We start from the raw sequence: 11,419 nt of genomic DNA, 5'->3' as shown, positions 1-11,419 counted from the left end.
TACCCAACAAAAAAGTTTGAACACTCCACACTTTCTATACCTCTGGCTCCCAGGCAGCATTTGGAATAGTAGAAGCACTGGAAAGCATGGAAGCCAAATAATACTAGCAGGGTAAACAGAATGTAATTGCTTATGTGTGCTGGTTATATCCTGAAACAAATTGTTTCCTAATGCTGAGGTCAGACAGGGTTTAATTAGGAGAAATACAATTGGTGTAAAATTCTGCAGCAGGCTGCTTGTTTGGTGTCATGCCAAGTCAACATCAAGCCTTTCCAAATGGAAATTTTCATTAGAGGCCATTGGCAGCTTGGTTAGGCTAGGTTTCAACTTTTCGAAGTCTCCTGGTAACATGAACCTGAAACAGCATATCTGCTTCCTAGTAACAGGCTGTCCCTGTTGCAACTGTTCTCACACATGCACACAGCTTCTACATATGCAGCAACATGTGTGCGGCTACTTTCTTCTGGCCTGAAGCTGTCAAGATCTGCATGCTGACAGGACTTATCTTTAGCTTTCATCATCATGGCTGGGCTTCACGAACGAAGATTTGGGAAGGGCTCTACCCATGTTTGTTGCAAGCACGTTTGGTGGCTAAAAAGGCCAATACGAGATAGGCATGTCCGGTTGCAAAACGCACAGCAGAAATGTGTGCGGCTACTTTCTTCTGGCCTGAAGCTGTCAAGATTTGCGTGCTGACAGGACTTATCTTAAGCTTTAAGACTGTGGATAATGACATTTTATTTTCTTATTCCTTTCATATCAAATATAGAGAAAGAAGCCTTTGAACCTCAGCAGAGTAAGGGAAATTTCTAAGCTTTTTTTGTTGAGTTGCAAGTCTTTTTTTGTTCTCTGTACCACTCAATGCAAGGTTCTCAAGGATCCTTACTGATGCTCAAAGATTCTGCTCTTTACACTGATTAACACAGCCTCAGTGCCTGTGCTGCCAAGGTTAAGGTTGTATCAGCATTTCCTCTACAGACCCTTCTGTTCAAGAGAAAAATGTTTAACTTGAATGAGAAAATTTGCCTCAGGGTGCAATTTTTTTTTCCCTTCCCCTAATGTTGTGAGTTAAGCTGATGCTTATAAAACCAAGGGATGGGCATTCTGGCTTATAGCAAGTAGGCATTGAAGGCTTAGCATACCTCAGTCACAGGTTGTGTCTTTTCTTCTTATGCCCATCCTGACATGGAGAACACTAATGAACAGACCACAAAGGAAGTGTGACCTGATGTGTGCCAAATCTTGTGGGCTTTAAAGTTGAGCTACCAGACATATTACTCCAGAAAGTGCTGTCAGCAAAAGGCAGGAGCAGTGGAGAATTTGTGGCCACCGTGAAAGCTGGCTCTGATAGCAGGTGAGCTGGCAGAGAACAGCTTGTAAGCCAAACTGCCCCTGCAAATAAGACAAGCCAGGTTATAGGAGGGAGAAAATGCTGGGAAGAAAGTGGCAGAGACCCAAGTAGATAGTCATTGCACAGCAATTTTTTAAAGCAAACAGAAGCCTTTTCATTTCAATATCTCTCTGCCCTGGTTCAGACTATATCTGAATCAGCATTTACAGAATGCTCCACCTCCTCCCTGAAGGTGACATTTTCTCTTCTCTGTGGTTTTTTAACCAGTGGTCAGTGCCTCATTTTCTCTCCCCCTTCTGCTCTCAGTATCTTTTGACAGAGCAGTACAGTCCCTTTCCCTTTCCCTTCCCTTATCTGCAGGCCAGCTGAGGGGCACTGCTGCCTCTGTCCTCTTTCACCCCTGCACCAATCCTACTGTATTTGTCTTTTGTGTATTTGTCTTTGAACCCTTATTCCTGGCCTGCTGTATCTACCTAGCTGCTGTTCATGTGCACAGCTCACAGCAGCAATGATAGTTAACAGTATTCGCTGTGGGTAGGTATGTGTAGGGAAAAAAAATAGAAAACCAGTTTTGTTGCTGTTCCTAATCTCTGCCTACACGCTCCTGTTAAGGTGCAGTCTTTACAGGAGGAGCAAAAAAGGGCCATTCAGAACAAAAATATGGGAATATCCACTGCACACACATGGTCTTCCACACAAGAGTGCCTTGAAATATTTGTGTTGTGAAATCTATCAAAAATTTTTGGATAGAGATTTGGAGCTTGACCAGATTCTGTGGAGTTTAGGGAGGAAAATAAGCTTTTATATAGAATGCTTTTCTTTTTTTTTTTTCTCCCAAGGGCAATTAGCAAAGGATTTTGATATGACTAAATGGAGATTTCACATGTTTCTGTATCTGTCTTTTCTTTGCTTCTTGGGTGCAAATTTAGGGCATGTTTCATGGTGCCAACGGACCATTAGTTTTTTCCCCAATCTGTGGCACTGATATCTCATACTGGCACAGATTTTACAGTTTCAAGTCCGTGGCTGGGGGACACAGCCAGGTTAAAACTGAGATGTGACTGGTGCCTGTGCCAGAGCTGCTGTGTGGCCCTAGGAAAACCGCTACACATGTCAACTCAAAGATCACCTTCACAAACACCCTGATAACCCATAGGCTTTCCACTCCCATAAAAGTCCACCGCTCTTTTAACTCTTCTGGGGCTGACTGGCTACTTGGCAAAGGGAAGGCAGCATCACTTTTTCCCTCATCAAAGAAATAAATGAACAGCAAGGTAGAAGAGGGCAGCATCTTGACTACCTTTCCTTGAGGTATTATCAATTTGGAGTTTAGAGTTTCTCATTTTATTAAACACACTTTCATGCACGTGTGACTATGAATGTATGTATTGGGCTCTGGTACTGGCATTGCAGCAGAGGATCAGGTGGTGAGGTGGGGGTTGAAGGATTAAATATAGTTTCTGCAGTGTGATCATCTCTTCTCTGTTTTTAAAACCTCCAGCCTTCTTCTGAATTACCCCGTGGGTAGCTTAGTAACAGATATGATGGCCCATTCTTTAGTGCACTTAAAAAAACTCTAGAAAATATACTGCCATTCTAGAAAGAAATAAACAAAACTAATGAGCTGAAGGTGTTGTCATGGAAGTGTTACTTACAAGCATGGAAGGGGCAGCTGCCCTTCTGAGCTCTGCTGAACAGCCAGAGCATAAAGCAGTGCTCTCTGTCACGTACAGCCAGGAGGCTGCAGGCTCTGTAAACGCTGTTTGTACAGATGACGAGTCCCCTGCCGAAGCGGGTGATCAGTGGACCGGGGTCAGAGACATTAACAGGCTCAAAGACACGATGCTGGATGATCACTTGTACCGGCCATTGCCATGCAGAAGGCACATTAGGGGGAAGCTTGGCAGAGCCGGGTAACACTGAGCCTCTCTATTTGCATGCAGCACAGGAAAGCAAGAAGTGCTTGTCTCCTGTTTAAAGGCAGCTACTGCTGCTTCACTGGGAGCTTTGGCCTTTTCAGTGGGGAACCCAGGAGACAGGCTGTCAAAACAGAAGTCTCTTGTTCTAACTACCAAGCTCAGGAAGCAGGGATAATGAAAATAAATAAATAAATAAATAAATAAATAAATTTTAAAAGGCTCAGATCAGTCAAACCAAAGAGAGTTGTTGTTTCTTAGTTGACTTATTTTTTCCTTTTCTGAAGTTATTTGGTTATTTTGAGTTGGTTGGATACAGAAGCATGAAGTGTGGAGTTCACTCAAGACATTCAAGATAAATTCATAGTTCAGTTTTGCAAAAAGACAAATAAAAGTTGACTTACACAGTGGAGGTTTTATATTTCCTCATTGTATTTCTTCTACTTTGTACAAATCTTTCTGGAAATCTCTGTAGTAACTCTTACTAACCGTGTGATTCCTGCTGTGCAGGGCAGAACTGATCAACTGCAGGGAATCCTTCCATTTTCATCTGTTTTTTTCAATCGTGTCAAATTCCTTCTCTTTAGTAATCCCCCTCATTCCCTTAGGAGCTGAAAGAAGATTTAATTGTTAAATTTGCATAGTAATTCAGCAAACAAACTCTCCAGTCTAGTGTAGATCTTTAGCTGTTGCAGGCTTAATTTTATTTATAAATCACTCACTTGCCTATGCTCAGTCATGATGGCATTTCATACTCGGGAAGCTGATGCAGAGAAATTATTGAGGAACTGTCCATGCCAGGGCTTTTTCTTTTAGGACTACTCTTTTATAATGTATCTTATTGCAAGATTATTCTGAGAATGGGGCTTTGCAGGTGGATTGTGTTTGCCCATTCTCCACAACTATCCATGTCATAAAATAATCCTACCATAAATGGCTTCTGTCTGGTAGACCACTTGTTGCAATTCTGAATATGAAAAATAGCTTAAATCCTATTTAGTGAAATGAAACACAGTAAATACAAAAATACCTTCACTGTTGCTGGATTACAACAAAAGAGTTTGATTTTAAATATGATTTGCAAGTGTGGAGATTTGCAAGGTTTCTGCAGGACATGGGAAAGGTGGAACATTGTTAGAGTGAACAGAAAACTCCAGGTTTCTAAATGCAGTCCACAATACCTCATGCTAACATCTAGAGACTTTTAAAATCATGACATAGGCAGTTGTATTACTAGGCTCAGCTGTCCAGAGATGTGGTGGCACAATTCAGTGGTGCAGCTTTAATATTTAATATTTTGATGCTAAAACTGTCCAGAATTCCCTTTGCATCTCTACCCTGCTCTACTGAATCTGTTCCCTGTGACAAACCATCTTGACAATCTACAGGCTCAATAACGAAGAGGAAACTCCACAGCTGTGAGGAAGAGGTGTTGCATCCGAGAGGTAGTATCCTGGCTGAAGGTATGTAGAGCTCCTACCTTCAATGGTCACAAACTGAACTATTGCAAGTGTCCTTTCCCCATGAAATTGAAGAGGTTGTGCAGCATCCAAATTTACAAGTTTTGAAGACCCAACCAGATGAAGCCCTGAGCAGCTTGGTCTGAACTCACTGCAGACTTAACTTGGCTACTGGGGGCTACTTTACTTTAAACAGTTTATTCAGAGATGTATTTCAGCAGTGTATTAAAAAGCATGTATTTTGATTCAGTAGGAAGCTCCCAGTGCTTCACATCCAGCACATTCTCCACATTCTAGAGTTTTAGAAGAAGTCAGCCAAACAGAGAAGACTCCGGGCAACATCCACAGACCTGTTTACTCAGAAATAAGCACAGAAATTCCGAAAAGTAAAACAGCCTGCTCCATTAGCTCTGCTTAGAGCTGCAAGCGCAGCTGAGCTGGCCGTGATAAGACCTTCATTGTTCCTCCTCCCACCCACCAAGACTGGGCTGCATCTGCCTCTAAGCACTGACCATGTCTGTCCCCTTTTCTAGTTCAGACAAAGCCTGAATAAAACAACAGGCAAATGCCCCTGTCTATCAGAGATCTTTGCTGATCTCCACTGAAGAGAGTCCTAATAAAGTATATCCCACAGAAGATACTTGCTGACTTCCTTTTTGAAGTGAAGAATAATGTCTTACATGCAATAAATTGCTTGCAGCAAATAATGTATCACATGGATGGAGTCAACACCTCCTTCTAGTAATATCTACCATCAAACATCTGAATTAATTAATTATTACTTTTGAATGAGACACAAACCCCATGTGTCACCTCCAAAATGTACTCTGAGTGTTAAATCCAGCTCACACAGAAGTTCTTAGGTATGACTGACTCTGTGGCACTGTCCATTTTAAGTTCCAAGGCTACTCAGCCATTTTTGCTAGGAACACTTGGACATACCTATTTCAGGCTGTTTAAGAAAAATGTGTGCTTGCCATTCTGAAACTTATGTTTCATGAACACCCATGCCTTTAACTGATAAAGGAAATGTTGCAGAAATAGGTTTGAAGAAGTAACACTGCAGCTTAATATCCATAAAATATTCCAGGGAAATTCTCCTGAGGAAAAAAAAAATCTTAAATGTTCCTGGACTCACCCCGTCAAAATCTATGATATCATGTTGCTGCTTGTGATACAGTAAAATTATCATCTTAAGGCAGCCCTGCTATAATGAAGTGATGTTGGGTAGTACCAATCTGGTATCTCTGCTACAGCTGGTTATGTTTTCAGAGGGCTTACAGAAATTCAACTGCTCTGAGTGACTTAAAAGTAATACCTGATACATGTGCCTTGAGATAGTTGTGGGAATCTTAGTTTTGGACTGTGACAACTTCCCCAAACTTAACTTGCCTCCAGCCTTACACCTGAACATTTTTTGTGTTGTTGCTGTTGGCACAGGAGAGGTATCCACTTCTGTATTGACCTTCTAAACCATCTCACTGTGTATCTTTTACTCCCACTGGCAAAGAAAACAACAGTTTAGCTGCTTTCTCAATGTCAACTGTCTGTACCGAGTTTATCATACTGAACTGTGTAATTACATTTATACATTAAACAGTAGTCAGGAGATATGTGAGTCCCCACATGTTGATACTATCTGCAAGGCAAGCCATTCCCCAGGAGTTATGAAATCAAACAGGGGATTTAATCGATGAATGATTTGTTGTCTCAGATTCTTGTTCCCAAGGAAGAAGAAAAATAAAGGATAGTTTTCCTTGGGATATGAGTATACATGAGCTTAACAAGGCAGTTGTGAATGAGAGCATTTCATCCCACTAGGGCAGTATTCTTGGGATTATGAGGAAACTTAACTTCTTTGGATGTCTGAGGAATCATTTGCATGCACCATGACACAGAAATAGGTGGGATCTTGCAAGTGATACAACACAGAATTCCACATCTTTTTCTCATAAAAGCCACATTAAATTATCAGCCTAGTGCTTTCCCAGTATATTGTCTCACTGATCTTGAACGAGCCATCCTGGTGTTGGGGGAACAGTTATCTGGGTGATAATCAGTGCTGAGACCTCAGAGCAGCTCAAAGAAATTTGAGAGCTATATAAACATTCAGCTGAAATTCCTTTACACAGACAATTTTCCCTCCACTAGTCTTCTGAACTCCAAAAGAAGCATAAGCCCTGACTCAGGCAATGTGGAGTGTTTGCTCTGGCACCCAAGCCAGCAGATGTGACTACTTGGCATCCTTTCCCGAGACTTGAACCTCATGGTATGCCTATGCCAAATGTACCCACATTATGCAAGAGTAATGGAAATTCGCCAGGCAGAGCAATGCTATGTTTTCCCAGATAAATGTTGCTCAGTTTAATTTTGAGGAACTGCCTGATAAAAGCCTCAGTGATTACCTTGTTTGCCTAACTGTCTCCATTCTGTGAGATCCAGCACTTTTACTGGAACAGAGAATACATGAAAAACATGAGGGAACAAGTGCATCAGAGGAGCAAAAGAGGCCAAGCAAATCTCCTGGTGAAAGGTGAAGCATGCACCTGAGAAAAAGGGTTTCTTTCCTTGTTGGAAGATAAGTTGACTGCATGGAAGAACCACTAAGAATAGTTTGTCATCTGATGTGGTTCAAGTGACTCAAGCTGCACAGTCACAGTGAGCTGTTCATTTCAGTTTTTCTTTTTCTCCAATTCCAGGCAAAGCTCACCACGGAAGAATGCTGGGATGAAGGTCGTTTGCCGTTGGCAGCACCTGGAAGGTGAGACAGAAATGTAAAAACTCATGTTGTACAATATCTGCAGAATATAAGGAAGTAGAAAATGAAACATAATGGAATGAAAATGTGCATAGGATTAGCCAACTGAAAGACGTGCATTAAAATATAAAGTTATTCTGATTATCACCACCCTGCCCTTCATTTGAACCAACTACTATTTGCCTACAGCTATTGCACCAGGGCAAGATTTTTTATTTCATATTTAGTTCACATAAAAATACAGTCCTGTTTCTGACTGTGGTCTTTGATCACTAACATTACTCCTAAAAATGGTAAGTGTGATTTGTTATCTTCAACAGCCAAAGGCACTTGCCACAACCTGACTCAATTATATTCAACATGCTTGTGACATTCACAAACAGGGCAGCCCAAAACAAGCAAAGAGTCAGGGATATGTGCTGTGCAGGTAGCTATGACTCAGCTCTGAATTTGAGGAAAGCCATAAATATCCCATGGAGCCTCTCTGAGGCGTAACAAACCTATTGTCACCCAACCACAGCCTGATAAAATGGCTGGAGCATGCAATGCCTTTTGTTGCCAGACCCTTCACTCTACAGCAGAACAATGCTATTGAAATTGGAGGAACACCTCAAGTAGCAGCAGAGGATTGCTGTTACACTATTAGTGCAATTGATTGCTTCAGCAAATAGCCAGAAGTAGCCATTTCTTCTCAAGTTACTTACATGGTAGTAATCAAGTTTTGTTAACAAATTTCAACCATGAAGGAAACCCAAAAGAAACTGACTTGTAACCCTGGACTTCACCTTCAGGAGAAGAACTGGGGAAGAGACATAGTGAATCGCAGGGCTCCTGCTATTTATTATCCAGAGGCAAATGGAAAATGGAATCATTTTCACAGCATTTTGAAAGGCTGTTTACAAACTGTTGGCCTGGAAGGAAAATTCTGGAAATCATTCAGTGTAGATGTCTTATGTAACCACCTGTCTGACGTTCAACAAGCCTATCCTGCAGCGATAGGAGCAAGGTGCTAATGTTCTCCAAAGTCCCACACAAATCAGAGTTAATGGCTGGGTGGATAGCTCCCAATGAATAACTTAGTCAATTAAAATGTCCTTTTTTGATCTTCAGATGTTGTTGTGAGTTTCTCAGTTATTCATTTGAAATTATTATCTGAGTTATTTGTTGTCCACAGCAATTCATTGCAGAACTAGTCAAAATAATGTTGAAACTCAGAATACCAGACAGAGAGCAGATATTTCTTTTCCTTGATTAGCTAAATGTGACATTTTGCATCAAGTTTCTGCTTCAATATTTAGATTTTTGAAAGAGAAAATAGCCTTGTGAAAACACTGTTTAATATTTACTTAAATGCTGCTGTTTCGATAGCTGGTAGTAAATTCATTCAATAGATTATTTGTGAAAGTCGGCAGAAAAAACATGAATAATCAAACAAACTATTTAAATCATTTAAACCCAGCATTATCTGAGGGTTAAGTAATGTTTGCCTATTTGCAAACACAGTTGCCAGTTGTCTGCAGCACATTGTATAGGACATACCTTCAAATTCAAACTAAGAGAGTAGTTTACAGATACAAGCTAAAAATAATTCTGCTAGTTCTTTCATAGACATTAAAAAAATTAAAAAATTAAAAAAAATTTTGAACAGAACAACTTCAGTTACCTTAATCATTTTGGTTTGCAAAAAACAGAGGCCCAGCTACACATACAAATCAGAAATGGTATAGTATCGAATGCCTTGACCACACTCATCAGGAACAGGAGATCTCTGCTCCCAGCTCCCCTAATGGGCTGAGTTGCTTGTTAATCTTTTATAAATGTTCCCCAGAAAAAAATTAAGTTGTGCCAAGCTACTAAGAATCCTGTCAGCATGTAACAAGAACAAAATCTTACGCATAATAAAAGAATATTGAAAATACATGTATAGCCTTTGGCTGCTCTATACTGGCTGTTCAGTGGTTCAGTTGGTGTATTAAAATGTATTTTAAAACATTATTTTGGTTAAATCCAATCCCTACTTGACACTTATACACAATTTAAGAGAATTAAGGTATTTCATATACCAGTTGTTATTCTTCCTACTGAATGGATGAACACATTCCACAGAAGGGAAATTACAAAGATGTAAGTTATGCTGGGTGACAGGGATATGGAGTTAGCCAACATTCATGCTTCATCTTGCTAATGGATTGGATTACAACCCTTCTCCTTAGTGAGAAGCATAGGGATAAAGAAGATGCACACAGTCTTTGCTTTTTTGCTGTAGTCCAACAGGATGCTTTGTAAGTTATTCTTACCAAGTGTCAAAATGAGTTTAAGTGACAGATTATGTATTTGCTTACCTACATTTAACATTGGCATCTCTCCATTCACTCACACTAGGGTAAATAAACCGAGGCTCTGGCTCCATATTCCCCCTTGTTTGATCTCACTCTAGATCAGTGATGCCAAACCACCAGCACTGGCAAACAGAGATCTGGGCTGGCACCAATGACAATGAGCAAACAACACTTTCAAAACATGTTTGATGCCAGATAGCAAAGAGCACCCTCCCTACTTCAGGAGCTCATTGACAGAAAGGCTTTCTGCTCTGAAATCCACAACTCTCTCCTGCATGTGGCTGGAAGGGCCAATATGTCTTTTTTTTTTTTTTCTGCAGCCCCCAAAAAAGAAATCCACTGTATTTATCCCAAACAGTGACACACAGGTTGTTCCTGTTAATCCAGTTAATCCAAAACTCTGTTTAAGCATGAACGAACCTAGCTCAGCAAGACACAAGAAGCACAAATGAAACAGCTAAAATTTTCACGTCAACTGGCATTTCAAACCTTTCAGCTTTTACTAGACATCTTCAGGTTTAGTGGTGGACTTCGCAGTGCTGGGTTAATGGTTGGACTTGATGATCTTAGAGGCCTTTTCCAACCTAAACGAGTCTATATTTCTACCCCACTCTGACTACACCTCTAGTGCCTGATGCACCTGTATCATGTGTCTGGTGTTCCTGGAGGGAATGGTCCAGTCCGGCTGCCCTTACTGAGCACAGCCACGGGCCACGTTACACTGGCTAGGGACAAGGTCAGCCAAGTCGTTTCTTCTTAAATTACACCAGTCCCCACTTCCTACCCGAAGGGCTTCAATAGGCAGTGGAGGCCGAGAGCGACGGGGACATTGGATTACCCGCAGGGTCAAAATACAGCATGGGCTTCATCCACCTCAGCACCGTAACGCAGCCGGCACGACTGGGATGTGAGCGTTCGCTCACCGCTACTCGCAGCCACACACGAGCCCGCACGAGCGCCCAAACCTCTGCCCGTACCCACACCAACACAAGCACCGCCTGCACCCTTTCCAGGCCGCCCCCAGCCCGGCACGGGCACCGCACCCCACCCTCTCCCCGGCCCCCGCCCGCCCGCCCGGCCGCGCCGCGTCGGCCCCAGCAGAGGGCGGCACGACCCCGCGTTCGGGCGGGCAGCAAGGCTCTGCAGCCGCCGTGCCCCGGCCCCCCCGGGACTGCCCACACACACCGGCCTGGCTCCCGCCCCGCCGCCGCGGCCGAGGAACCTCCTACCGACCCGGCCCACGCGGCCTCGCCCCCTCCAGCCCTTCCCGCCCGTCACCTCCCTTCCGCTCCCAAAGAGCCCCCAGCGGCCCTCGGAGGGCGGGCGGATGGCCCTGCGCAGTGTTTTGGGGCAGAACTGGGGCTGTGCGGTGCTGGGATGTACGCGCTACATGGGCGGCGTGCACTGTGCTGGACAGCGTGTGCCCATCCCGCCGCCGCAGTTCGGGCTGTGCAGAGCGCTGCTCCCTGTTAAACTCCAGATTAAGAAGACTTTAGTGGCCGGGAGATGACCTCCGCTTCCTTTGAGGGAACTCCTGTATCAGAGAGTTTTCTATGTGGTAGCCCACCCCTCTGCTTTTTGGACAATGCTGTCAT

At 42.8% G+C, this 11,419-nt stretch overlaps 1 long non-coding RNA gene across 2 annotated transcripts; it reads right to left on the bottom strand.

Moving 5' to 3' along the window:
• Positions 1-658: 658 nt before the first annotated feature.
• On the bottom strand, positions 659-10,432 carry LOC113942940. 2 transcript variants are annotated; one of them, XR_003526119.1, is made up of 3 exons: positions 9,828-10,432; positions 8,190-8,284; positions 659-7,481 (listed from the first exon to the last, which is right to left on the bottom strand). It is a non-coding gene; the product is annotated as an uncharacterized LOC113942940 (long non-coding RNA). The 2 variants fall into 2 exon arrangements; XR_003526120.1 differs by lacking the exon at positions 8,190-8,284 and having other exon boundaries at positions 659-3,878; positions 7,133-7,481.
• Between the last annotated feature and the right edge of the window lie 987 nt (positions 10,433-11,419).

Source organism: Corapipo altera, unplaced genomic scaffold (genome assembly GCF_003945725.1).
Source record: "Corapipo altera isolate COAL_440 unplaced genomic scaffold, ASM394572v1 2b, whole genome shotgun sequence".
Classification (NCBI taxonomy): Eukaryota; Metazoa; Chordata; class Aves; order Passeriformes; family Pipridae; genus Corapipo; species Corapipo altera.
This window is presented reverse-complemented; position numbering and strand designations above follow the sequence as displayed.